The sequence below is a fragment of the Zophobas morio genome, unplaced genomic scaffold (assembly GCF_036711695.1).
Source record: "Zophobas morio isolate AGI-343-1 ecotype UQ-CSIRO unplaced genomic scaffold, CSIRO_AGI_Zmor_V1 ptg000031l, whole genome shotgun sequence".
NCBI lineage: Eukaryota > Metazoa > Arthropoda > Insecta > Coleoptera > Tenebrionidae > Zophobas > Zophobas morio.
In genome coordinates this window covers 3,394,646-3,408,854 of record NW_026972136.1, presented here as the reverse complement: position 1 = coordinate 3,408,854, position 14,209 = coordinate 3,394,646, and positions in this window count along the sequence as shown.

Sequence of the window (14,209 nt, the reverse complement as noted above, 5' to 3'; positions counted from 1 at the left end):
ACTTGTCAATTATTTTTTCATTAAAATTGGAAATCCACTGAATAAGCTTTTGTTCAGGTGACAAACACGCCAACGCGTTAAGCGTGTCTGGCATTTTTAAAAGTGTTTCCACAGTTGTCATCGGCATAGTAACAAGCATTTAGGATATTTTTCACCGTTTCTTATATGAAAGCTTCAGACATACAATTTTTTACTAGTGAACTTTCACATTATTTTGGTTAAGTTATCTAAATGTAGTAGGGACAAATATGTACATCGATTTTGATAAAATAAACATAGGTAGTTAGAATAGCGTTTTTGCGAAAATTTGTATACCTGTGACAAAAATATCAAGGCGCATTCATAAACCGCAAATACAGGGGTACGTTATTTGATAAAATTTAAATAGTATTCCCCATGCCAAATTTTGTGGTGACGTCATCGAATTATTCATGGGGATGATGAAACAAATTTTGGTTAGCGTTTCATAATTTACACGATATTCTTAACATACATATAAAATTTGAAAACAATCGGTTCGGTAGTTTCGGAGATTGTGAGTCCAATAAAAATCGACGCAGACGGACAACAGACGAATAGGAAATGGAAGACATATTTTTACTTATTTCGGGTCGTGACGTCATCAAATTTTTGGTTGAGATAAACAGGACAAATTTTGGTTAGCATAAATATACGTAAAATTTCACAAAATCAATTGAGTAAAATCGGATCTGTGTGTTAAACATACCTACCATAGACAGGACGGACAACGTACAGAAAGACCGTTATTTATTACTCTTATATATATTACATATTCTAATCGGCCGACACGTGATTGTTGTATCTCGGCGCCACCACCATATTTTTATAGTGAAGAAAACTCCGGCATCCCTTGTGTTTAGTCTTTAAAAAATTTTGAAAGAATCTCAGTAATCTACGTAACAATTGGTCTTCCTTAAGTTTAATTTTTGAAAAAGTTTGAAAGAGTCTTGTTGACCCCTTGTGTCTGTTTTGAAAAAGTTTAAAATAATCTTAGGAGCTTCTTGTGTTTTTGTTTTAAGAAAGTAAAAGAATGTCCGGTGTCGCTTATGTTTAGTTTTGGAAAACTTTAAAATAATCTTTAAGATCCTTTGAGTTCGTTTTAAAAGAATTTAAAACAATCTCAGGAACTCCTTGTTTTTTTTTAAGAAAGTGATAGAATCTCCAGTATCCCTTAAGTTTAGTTTTAGGAAAAGTTTAAAGCAATCTCAGAAGCTTCTTGTGTCTTATTTTCAAGAAAAGTAAATAATCTCCGGAGTCCCTTGTTTTTGAAAAAGTTTGAAAGAATCCTTGTGGCCCCTTGAGTTGTTTTTGAAAAAGTTTAAAAAATCTGAGGAACTCCCTGCGTTTTTTTTTAATTTAAATAATCTCAAGGGTTCCCCATTTTTGAAAAAGTTTAAATGATTCTTAGAAACCCCACGTGCCCCGTTTTTATAAAAGTTTAAAATAATTTCTGAGGTCCCTTGAGTTGATTTTTAAAAAGTTTAGAAGAATTTGAGGGACCTCTTGTTTCTTTTTTTAATAAAGTGAAAAAATCTCCACTGTCCTTTGGGTTTGTTTTGAAAAATTTAAAAGGACCTCAGGGACCCCTGCATATTTTTTTAAGAAACTTAAAAAATCTCCGGTTGTTAATATTTGTCTTTAGTTTCTGAAAAGGTTTGAAAGAATCTTGGGGACCTCTATTGTTTCGTTTTTGAAAAACTTTAAAAGAATCTCTGGGGTTCCATGAGTTGTTTTTGAAAAAGTTTCAAAGAATCTTAAGAACTGCTTGTGTCTTTTCTTTTAATAAATTGATAGAATCTCCACAGTCCATTTTGTTTAGTTTTTGAAAAAGTTTAAGAGAATTTTGTTGAGCCCTTGTGTCTGCTTTTGAACAAGTTTAAACTATTCTGAGAGCTTCTTGGGCCTTTTTTAAGAAACTTAAATAATTTCAACTGTTCCTCGTTTCTAAAAAAATTTAAAAGTATCTTTGGGGTGTCTTAAAAAAGTTTAAAAGAATCTCAGGGACTCCTTGTGTCTTTTTTTTAAGAAAGTGAAAGAGTCTCCGGTATCCCTTGTAAACACAAGGGATAATTAAACAATTATAGAAAAAAGGAATATAAAGGAATTTCAGGGGCTTTTTGTGTCTTCTTTTTAAGAAATGTAAATAATCTCCGGAGTCTCCTTGTTTTGGAGAAAGTTGAAAAGGCTCTTGGAAACCCCAAGTGTTCCGTTTTCGAAAAAGTTTAAAAGAATCCCAGGGATTCTGTTTTTTTTTTAAGTGAAAAAATATCTGCTGTCCCTTGGGTCTGTTTTGGAAAAAACTTAAAATAATCCCAAGAGCTTGTTGTGTCTTTTTTTAAGAACGTTAAATAATCTCAGGAGCCCTTAGTTTTTGGAAAAAGTTCAAAAGAATTTTTGGGGACCCTTAAGTTATTTTCAAAAAAGTTCAGGAACTCTGCATCCTTTCTTTAAGAAAGGTAAATAATCTCTGAGGTTCCTCGATCTTGAAAAAGTTTAAAAGATTCAGAGGAAAGCACAAGTGTCCCGTTTTTAAAAAAGTTTAAAAGAACATCTGGAGTCTCTTGAGTTGTTTTTTAAAAAGTTTAAAAGATTTTCAGGGGCTCCGTGTGTCTACTTTTTAAGAAACTGAAATAATCTACGGTAATCCCTGTTTTTAGTTTTTGAAAAAGATTGAAAGAATCTTGAGAACCCCATTGTCCCGTTTTTGAAAAAAATTAAAAACATCTCTGGGGTGCCATGAGTTGTTTTTGAAAAAATCTAGAAGAATCTCAAAGATTCCTTACGCCCTTTTTTTTTTAAGACAGTGAAAAGGATCTCCGGCGTCCCTTGTGTCTGCTGTTGAAAAAGTTTGAAATAATCTCATATTGTGACCTTTTTTTAAGAAAGCTAAATAATCTCAGGGATTCTTCTTTTTTGAAAAAGTTTAAAAGATTCTTTGAAACACCAATTGTCCTGCTTTTGAAAAAAGTTCAAAAGAATCTCTGATGTCTCTTGAGTTGTTTTTGAAAAAATTTCAAAGGATCTCAGGAACTCCTTGAATCTTTTTTAAGAAAGTGAAAGAATCTCTAGTATCCTTTATTTTTATTTTTTGAAAAAGTTTGAAAGAATCTCTGGGGTCCCTTGAGTTGATTTTGAAAAAATTTAAAAGAATCTCAGGGAATCCTTGTGTTCATTTTTTTAAGAAACTGAAAGAATCTCTAGTATTCCTTGTATTTAGTTTTTGAAAAAGTTTGAAAGAATCTTATTGACCCCTTGTGTCTGCTTTCGAAAAGGTTTAAAATAATCTCAGGAGCTTCTTGGGTCTTTATTTTAGAAAGTTCTATAATCTCAGGGGTTCTTCGTTTTTAAAAAAGATTTTTGGAAACCCCAAGTGTCCCATTTTTAAAAAAGTTTCAAAGAATGTCAGGGACTCCTTGTGACTTTTTTTTTAAGAAAGTGATAGAATCTCCAGTATCCGTTAGCTTTAGTTTTTGAAAAAGTCTTAAAGAATCGTGAAGACTTCTCTTATCTCGTTTTTGAAAAAATATAAAAGAATCGCTGGGGTCCCTTGAGTTATTTTTCAAAAAATTTAAAAGAATCTCAGATACTTCTTGTGCCTATTATTTTTTTTTAAGAAACTGAAAGAGTCTCCAGTAATTATTGTCTTTAGTTTTGGGAAAAGATTTTTGGAAACCCAAGTGTCCCGATTTCGAAAAAGTTTAGAATTAAGTTTGGGGTCCTTTGACCTGTTTTTAAAACAGTTTAAAAGAATCTCAGAAACTTTTTTTTTAAGGAAGTGAAGGAATCTCCGGTGCAACTTAGGTTTTGAAAAAGCTTGAAAAAATCTTGCTGAGCCCTTGTTTCTTGTTTTTGATAAAGTTTAAAATAATCTCAGGAGCTTCTTGTTTCTTTTTTTTAAGGAAGATAAATAATTTCCCAGGTTTCTTGTTTTTGAAAAACTGTGAATGAATCTCGGGGATTCCTTGTCTCCTTTTTAAGAAAGCAAAAGAACCTTCGGTGTTCCTCGTGTTTAGTTTTTGAAAAATTTAAAGAAAACTGTGCTTTGTGTTTGATTTTTGAAAAAATCTTGTTCATCCTTTTTGATATCGTTTAAGATAATCTCAGGATCTTCTTGTATTTTATTTTTTAGAAAGTTAATTTATTTCTAAGGTCCCCTGTTTTTGAGAAAGTTCGAAAAAATCTTGGGAGCCCCTAGTATTTTGTTTTTGAAAAAGTTTAAAAGAATCCCTGGAGTCTCTTGAGCTTTTTGAAGTGATATACAACAATCTCAGAGACGCCTTGTCTCTTTTTTTTCTTCAAGAAAAAGTGGAAGAATCTCCGGTGCCCCTTGTAATTAGGTTTTGAAAACGTTTGAAAAAATCTTGTTGATCGCTTGTTTTTTGTTTTTGATGAATTTAAAATAATCTCAGGAGCGTTTTGCGCATTTTTTTAAGAAAGCTAAATAATCTCCGAGGTCTCTTGTTTTTGAAAAATTTTAAAAGAATCTCCGAGGTCTCTTGTTTTTGAAAAATTTTAAAAGAATCTCGGGGACTCCTTTGTGTTTAGTTTTTGAAAAAGTTTGAAAGAATCTTGAGAACTCCTATTGTCTCGTCTTTGAAAAAGTTTAAAAGATTCTCTGGGGTCCCATGAGCTGTTTTTTTTTAATTTAAAGAAATCTCAATAACTCTTTGTGTCTTTTTTTTTTAAGAAAGTGTAAGAATCTCCAGGGTCCTTAGTGTTTAGTTTTTCAAGAAGTTTTAAAAAATCTTGTTGACCCCTTGTATCCTGTTTTTGATAAAGTTTAAAATACTCTCAGGAGCTTCTTGCGTCTTTTTTTAAGAAAGCTAAATAATCTCCGAGGTCCCTTGTTTTTGAAAAAGTTTAAAAGGAATTCGGGGACTCCTTGGGTCTCTTTTTTAAGAAAGTGAAAGAATCTCCGGTGTCCTTTGTGTTTAGTTTTTGAAAAAGTTTTAAAGAATCTTGAGAACTCCTATTGTCTCGTCTTTGAAAAAGTTTAAAAGATTCTCTGGGGTCAATTGAGCTTTTTTGTTTTAATTTAAAGAAATCTCAGGGACTCCTTGCGTCTTTTTTTTTTTAAGAAATTGTAAGAACCTCCGGAGTCCTTTGTTAGTTTTTCAATAAGTTTGAAAAAATCTTGTTGATCCCTTGTGTCCTGTTTTTGATAAAATTTAAAATACTCTCAGGAGCTTCTTACGTCTTTTTTTAAGAAAGCTAAATAATCTCCGAGGTCCCTTGTTTTTGAAAAAGTTTAAAAGAATTTCGGGGACTCCTTGGGTCTCTTTTTTAAGAAAGTGAAAGAATCTCCGGTGTCCTTTGTGTTTAGTTTTTGAAAAAGTTTGAAAGAATCTTGAGAACTCCTATTGTCTCGTCTTTGAAAAAGTTTAAAAGATTCTCTGGGGTCAATTGAGCTTTTTTGTTTTAATTTAAAGAAATCTCAGGGACTCCTTGCGTCTTTTTTTTTAAGAAATTGTAAAAACCTCCGGAGTCCTTTGTTAGTTTTTCAATAAGTTTGAAAAAATCTTGTTGACCCCTTGTATCCTATTTTTGATAAAGTTTAAAATAATCTCAAGAGCTTATTGCGCCTATTTTTATGAAAACGAAATAATCTCCGAGGTCTCTTGTTTTTGAAAAAGTTTAAAAGAATTTCGGGGACTCCTTGGTTCTCTTTTTTAAGGAAGTGAAAGAATCTCCGGTGCCCTTAGTGCTTAGTTTTTGAAAAAGTTTGAAAGAATCTTGAGGATTGTCCCGATTTCGAAAAGATTTAAAAGGATCGCTGTGTCCCTTGAGTTAACTATTTTGAAAAAGCGTAAAAGATTTTCACGGACTTCATGTGTCTTTTTTTTAAGAGAGTGAATTAAGCTCCGGCGTCCCATGTGGTTAATTTTTGAAAAAGTTCTAATCCTTGTGTCTTGTTTGTTAAAAAACTTTAAAATAGTCTCAAGAACTTCGTATGTTTTTTTAAAAAATTTAAATCATCTCCGGGGTCCCCGGTTTTTGGAAAAGTTTGCAAAAATCTTGAGAACCTCCAATGTCTTGTTTTTGAAAAAGTTTAAAAGAATCTCTAGCATCCATTGAGTTGTTTTTGAAAAAGGTTGAAAGACTTTGTCTATTGTGTCTTTTAACCTTTTTGAAAAGCTGTGGAAGACTCTTACAGACTACTTGTGCCTTTTTTTAAAAAAGTGTAAGAATCTCCAAGGGTCTTTCTCTTACTCTTTTGAAAGAATCTTGCGAACTCTTTTTTTGAAAAAGTTTCCAAGACTCTCTGTGGTCCCTTGAATTGTTTTTGAAAAAGGTAAAAGAATCTTAGGGGTTCCTTCTAGTTTTCTTTTTAAGAACGAGAAAGTATCTTCGGGTCCCTTATGTTTAGTTTTTGAAGAAGTTTGAAGGATTCTTGGAACCCCTAATATTTTGATTTTACGAAAGATGTGTTCAGTTTTTGAAAAACTTTGGAAGAATCTCAGGAAGCACTAAATTGCCTTTTTTAAGCAAGTGAAGGAATCTCCAAGGTCCTTTGTATTTATATTCTGAAAAAGTTTGAAAGACTCTTCTGGACCGTAACGACTTTTGTTGAAAAAGTTTTAAAAACTCTGTGGTCCCTTGGGTTGTTTTTGAAAAAGTTTAAAAGAATCTCAGGGGTGCCTTGTGTTTGGTTTTTGAGGAAGTTTAAATGAATATTGGAGACTCCTAGTGTCTTGTTTTTGAAACATTTTAAAATAACCTCCGGGGTCCCTTGTGATTAGTTTTTGAAGAAGTTTGAAAGAATGTCAAGGGCCTCTTGTGTGTTTTTTGAAGAAAGTGAAAGAATCTTCAGTGTCTCTTGGGTCTTGTTTTTGAAAATGTTTAGAGTAATCTCAGGATTTTCGAGTGTTTTTTTGAAGAAAGTTAAATAATCTCCGGGCTCTCTTGTTTTTAAAAAAATTTGAAAGAATCTTGGGAACCACTAATATCTCGTCGATGAAAAAATTTAAAGAATCTGTAGTATCCGTCGAGTTATTTTTGAAAATATTAAAAGAATCTAGGACCCCTTGTGTCTTTTTTTAAGAAAGTGAATGCATCTCTGCTGTCCCCTGTGTTTAGTTTTTGAAAAAGTTTAAAAGAATCTCGGGGACTCCTTGTGTCTTTTTTTTAAGTGAGGTACATTGTGTTCAGTTTTTGAAAAGTTGTTTCAAGAAAGTGAAAGAATCTCCAAGATTTTTTGTGTTTACTTAGAAAATTTTGAAAGAATCTTGGGGACCCTAATGACTTTTTGGGAAAGACTCTGTGGTCTTTTGAGTTGTTTTTGAAAAAGTTTAAAAGGATCTTAGGGATGCTTTCTTTTTTTTTAAGGAAAAGAAGATATCTCTGTGTCCCTTGTGTTCAGTTTTTGAAAAACTTAGAAAGAATCTTAGGAAGCACGTGTGCCTTTTTTAAGCAAGTGAAAGAATCTCCAAGGTCCTTTGTGGTTAGATTCTGAAAAAATTTGAAAGGATCTTCGGAACCCTAATGACTTTTTTTGAAAAAGTTTCAAAAACGCTCTGTGGTTCCTTTAGTTCTTTTGTATAGTTTTTGAAGAAGCTTGAATCTTAGGGACCCATTCTGTCTTGTTTCTGAAAAATTTTAAAAGAATCTCCGGGGTCCCCCGTATTTGGTTTCTGAAAAAGTTTAAAAGATTCTTGGGAACTCCAAATGTCTTCTTTTTGGAAAAGTTTGAAAATAAATTTATCTTATCGGGGACTTTCTCCGGATCATACAAATTTTTTCAAATACACTTAAAATTTCGTACTGAATAAAAAGATCTTGAACTTTTCTGGTCAATAATTTCTTAATGTAAAAAATGGAATAAATAAGAATGTGTTCCATCGAACATTTTATCACGTTTTACTAACTACTGTGTTAATTTATTTGGATTGGTGTTTTAAGATTCCAAGCTTCGTTGAAATAATAAAGATTTTCATTTTTTGTAAGAAATCTACATCGTTTGCAGAAATAGGGATAACAGTTTGTAGTTGTGTAGAAAATTGGGATGTTTAGGCCAAAAAGTCAAGGCAGATTCATAGCCCACGAGTACAGGAGTACACTATTTTATAAAATTTAAATAGAATTCACCATGCAAAATTTTGAGTTGACGCCATGAAATTATTAATTTGGATGATCAGACAAATTTTGGTTAGTCACGATATCCTTAACAAACATATAAATTTTTAACAAAATCAATATTTATGGAACACTTGGTTCCATTTCGCCACGAAACACCAAAGAAAATAGTTATTAATTCCGAGCTGATTCAACACATCACAAAACAGATAAACGCATACTAACGAGCTTCGAAAACAATTGTTTTTATTGAGGCCATAAACTGTTCAGTTTAAGTCAATAAAAATGTTTAATTAACAAAGTGTTCATATAAAACGCTATTTATGACTTGAAAATGTGTTGGCAATATTGTTTTATGGCCTATTACAGCATCAGGTCTTAAATCATTTCCACAAATTGCCTGCCAACAAAACTTCAAAACAGTATAATCACAACAGTACTAAACAGTCTCCTCATCCCCTCCGAACAACCGCTGACGTCACCCCAAAGCCGTGCTAAGTAATTCACTTAAATCTACGACGCGCTCTTTCGTTCCGCTTTACCCAACTACCAACCATACATAATAAAACGCATTATTAATTACTTTTAAATATTCTAGGACCTAAATGTACTCGCTCTGCCGTTCCAGGACATGAAATTTCTAAAGAGAAATCCCGCCTTCCAATTTGCCCATTTGACATGAGTTACGAAACGAATTGAATTTAAATAATTTATATACATGTGCTTGATTTCTAATTCGGAATTGCTTTACCAAGAAGTTACATTCGGGCAAATTAGATTCTTGATTTAGCAATCGAGAAGTTAATCAGATAATCAAGGAGTTAGTTAACAATGCGATTAGAAACTTGACTTTGTGCTTTGTGTTTGTCTTGTTCTTGTTGTTAGTAATCTTCGCTGAAACTGAAAAAATTTCGACAGCTGAAATGACGGAACCTCGATGCTGAATTCGTTCTCTATTGTATCGAAATTTTTCAATACAACTCCATTTACGTAACCATCTGCTGCACAAACCGACGGGAGTGTGAACAGCCGAAGATAAATTCCACAATACAAAATTCAAACAATTTTCACCAAAGTTTAGAAGTAATCTGGCAATTCGCACTCTCGCTTTAAAAATTCCGTGTTTTTAAAATCACATTTATCATGCTTATTGGTGCAGGGAGACGGCGATGTCGTGTGAGCAGAAAACTTCCTTCTCCAGGGAAACATAAGAGAATTCGCGGGACGTTACACTGCTTGATGTATTCAGATAAACTCGAGCTCGCTTAAAATATTCTATTCACAAAACTGGGGAATTTTTCTATTTTAACGGTTTACTTAACATCCATATTTATGACGGAATATCTGAGTTTCGAAATGATGTTTTCTTCGCCGGACGCCAAATCGTCACCCAAGTGTAAATAAATCATTGGCTCGTTTTTAAATTAAATATAGCAACGAATGCTCAAAAGTACACCAGTGATGCTTTTAACAAAAATAATAAATTTGCACGTCTTTAATATTTTATACCAGGAGAGTGCTGTTTTCAGCCTGTCTGTTAAACCGAAATTCGCGAAATTAAATAAACCAACCTGGCTTGAACACAAGCTCGAAGTTGGTTTAATTATTTTTTAATACGTTTATTAATAAATTATTTATGTTGATTGCAGTCCGAAATTGGTGTGTTTTACCTCCGCTAATTATGATTATGCACGAGAAGCTTTTAATCGAACGGGCAAGTTGAAAGGGTTTATTAAATTTCGCCTGCATTAGCAGAGTGGGTTTAATATTTTATTAAGAGCGCTTCAAATGGCGGTAATTTAAAATGATACTTCTCCCAGTAATTAATTATTGGGGTAATTAATGAATAAATGATTAGGCCTGAAGACGCATTAAAAAACGTGGATTAATAGTTTTCGCCGATAATGACCGTGAAGTTATCGGATCGATGATGCGACTCGCCGGACGGTCACTTTGTGTTGCGGATAAATTGTCCTGTTGTCATTTTTCTAATAAAATTAAATTACACGTTTTCCTGTTTCCACATGAAATAATGTCACGAAATGTCAACATTAGTGGTGGAGTTCAGCCGAGGGTAAAGATAAATGTCAGGTTGTATGAGGGTAGAATATTTGAGAGACGTAAGAGAAATTAATGCAAACAAACACGATGAGACAATTTTTATTTTTATTTAATTTCGGGCCGCAAAGATGGAAAATGGGATTTCTTGGAAATTACGGGCTTGTTTGCGCTTTATCTTGATGGGAATTTATTATTCTTTATTCAAACATCAAAGTAATTATTTGCGAGTACATGTAGAGGTTGTGGAATTCGGGGCCACCATGGGTAATTTTTTACTTTTATATTTATAGAATCAATTTATTTGGGCTGCGATTAAATTTAGCGATATGGTTATGATGGGTATAATGGTGTTATATATCTGCTATATTTTTGTTACATAGCAGCAACATAACGTCTGTATTGTATTAATCGCCATATAACAGTTATACAACTTTGTTAGAGTGGTGCTATAAAACTGTTACATTACTCCAATATAACCTTAATGTAAGTAAATTAAACTTTTGTTATATTCCTGCGATATAACTAGCGCATTACAAAGTTGTATAAGTTACGTAACAATAAGGACTACTGAAAAACTGAGCTTCTTTTTAAAAATAGATAGAAATTTTCTCAAGGGAGAGTATTGCAAAATTGAGTTATTGAAAATCCACAAAAAATTTTGGAATATATATCTCGAAAAATATAGCGCGTGCTTTTAAAAATTCATTTTTTTTTAAATCCTACGCTTCTGGAGGTTGAAATCTACAGAAAAACCTGTTTAGTTAGTTTTCGAAAATGCTCAAAAAAAGGTAGGAGAGACTATTGAAAAATTGAGTTTTTGAAAAAATTAAAAAAGACAAATCATTCGGGAAACAGATGTTTTTTTTTTATTTTGTCATATTTCATTGTGCGATTCTGGAAAAATGGTGGGAATTTTCGAAAAATTGAACCGAAAGTAATTTCTGGAGGGAGATATCTACATAAAAATCTCTATGTAATTTTCGAAAACCCTCGAAAAAAGTTTGAAGTTTTCTTAGGGTGGTACGGAAAAGTTGAATTTTTGAAAAAGTTGTCTAAAAATCCATCCATTTTTTTTTAATCTTATAATTTGCCATATTTCATTGGTCAGTCTGGAAAAACTGTAGGAATTTTCGAAAAAATGGTGCAGAAAGTGACTTTTGGACCTAAAATCTACATAAAAATCTCTTTAGGTAATTTCCGAAGATGTTTGCAAAAAAGTAGAAATTTTCTTAGGGAAGGGTATTGAAAACTTGAGTTTTTAAAAATATAAAAAAAAAAATTCACACAAAATTCTGGAATTTATTTACTTATTCGAGAAATATGTCGCGTTTATGGCCCCAAAGGAAGATTTTTGAAATCCTTCTTTTTTTAATCCTGTACCTTATCATAAAACCAAAAATGGTGAGAATTTTCGAAACAATTGAACGAAATCTACATAAAATTCTCTAGATAATTTTCGAAAGCGGTCGAAAAATAGTCGAAATTCAAAGAATATAAGGAGTTCATGATCAGTAAGGTTTTTGAAATTCCGTCTTTAAAATCTAATAATTATTATAAATATTTCATTATATAATTCTGGAAAAATGGTAGGAATTTTTGAAAAAATTGCATCGAAAACAAATTCTGGGGGTCGAAATCTAATAAAAGACTATTGAAAAATTGAGATTTTTAAAAAGTTTTTTTAAAATCCTAAAACTTGTCATTTCTGACGATTCTGAAAAAATAGTTGGATTTCTTGAAAAAAATGGGGCGGAAAAAAGCTATTGGATGTTAAAATCTGTATAAAAATTGTTTATATAATTTTCGAAAGAGGTCGAAAAAAGGACGAATTTTTTTAAGGAGGGAATTGAATAACTGAGCTTTTGAAAAAGTTGTCTAAAAATTCACAAAAATTCTGGATTATAGATTTCGATGTCCTGATTTGGAAAATATAGAAGGATTTTAAAAATATTCAATTTGAGATTCATTTTTTTAAGCAATAAATTCGAATTGATTTTGAAAAAATGGTATGAAGTTTTGAAAAATGGAGCCGAAAATAATTTCTGCAGGTTGAAATCTACAAAAGCCTGCAGGTCAAATTTTCGAAAAAGGTTGAAAAATGGTCGAAATTTTCTTAGGGTCGTACGGAAAACTGAAAAGTTCTCCAAAAATTCACAAAAATTCTAAAATATTTATTTCGACTTCTGAATCGACAAATATAGCACATTTATGGTTCCAGGGCAAATTTTTTAAATACTTGAAAAAAGATCCAAATTTTCCTAGAGCAGCAGTTTTGAAAAATTTAGTTTAATTTTTTTTTAAATGTACACAAAATTTGGTAATTATCAACTTATTCGAGAAATATAGCATGTTTATGGTCCCAAAGGAAGATTTTTGAAACATTTCTTTTTTTAAATCTTATACTTTGACATAAAATTCCATTGGGCGATCCTGAAAAAATGGTAAGATTTTTCGAAAAATTTGAACGAAATCTACTTACATAAAAATCTGTCTAGGTAATTTTCGAAAATCGTCAAAAAAAGATGAAATTTTCTTACGAGGTACTGAAAAATTGAGTTTTTGAAATTGTTGTCTAAAAATCAAAACATAATTCTAGAATATAGATCTCGACCTGTTAGTTTGAAAAATATAGCACGTTTAAGGTTCGGGAACACGATTTTTGAATTTTTTTTTAATCTATGTATAATTTGCAATATTTCATTGGGCAAGTAAGACCGAAAGTAACTCTTGCAGCTCGAAATTACATAAAAATCTCTTTAAATAATTTTCGAAAATATTTGAAAAAAGGTTGAACTTTTGTTAGGGGAGAGTATTGAAAAATAGAGTTTTAAAAAAGTTGTTTAAAAATTCATAAGAAATTCTGGAATTGTCGACGTACTGATACGAAAAATATACCACTTTTATCGTCCAGAAGTAAGATGTTTTAAATTATTATTATTTTTTTAATTCTATACTAATTTCATTGGACAATTTTGGAAAACTGGTGAGAATTTTCTAAAAAATGGAAAATAACTTTTGGACGCCGAAATATAATTAAAAATTTCTCCAGGTAATTTTCGAAAAGTAGAAAATTTCCTAGGGGAGAGTATTGAAAATTTGAATTTATTGAAAAAGCTGTTTAAAAATCTACAGAAAATTCTGGAATATACATCTTGATATCCTAATCCGGTAAATGTAGAAGGATTTTAAAAATATTCAATTTGGGATTCGTTTTTTTTTGAAACCATTAAATTATCATATTTCGCTGAGCGATTTTGGAAAAATGGTATCAATTTTTGAAAAAATGGAACCGAAAATAATTTCTGGAGGTCGAAATCTATATAAACTTCTCTCTAAATAATTTTCGAAAATCCTCAAAAAAGGTTGAAATTTTCTTAAGGACTACCGAAAAAGTGTAATTTTGAAAAAGTTGTCTAAAAATCTAAATACAATTCTAGAATCTCGATGTGATATTTCGAAAAATATACCACGTTTTATGATTTGGCAAGTCTGGAAAAATTGTAGGAATTTTCGAAAAAATGGGGCCGAAAATAAATAATTTCTTAGGGGATAGTGTTGAAAAAGTGAGTTTCTGAAAAATTTATTCAAAAGTCTCGACGTCCTAATTCGAAAAATATAGCACTTTTATCGTCCTGAGGTATGATTGTTGAAATTCTTTTTTTTTTAATTCTATATGTTATCATAAAATTTCAGTGGATAATTCTGGAAAACTGGTAAGAATTTTCGAATAAATGGAGAGTTACTTTTGGAACCCAAAATCTACATAAAAATCTCTTCAGGTAATTTTTGAAAATCCTGGAAAAAAGGTCGAAGTTTTCTTAGAGGAGGGTATAGAAAAATTAAGTTTTTGAAAAAAATTGTCTGAAAATCTAAAAAAAAATCAAATATATAAATCTCGAAAAGTATAGAACTTTTATGGTCCCAAAGCAACATTTACAAAAAAAAAAAAATTAATAAGTAAGAATTTTCGAAAAAATTGAACCGTGTGTAAATTTTGGAGGTCAAATCTACATGCAAATCTCTCTAGCTAATTTTCGAAAACGGTCGAAAAATA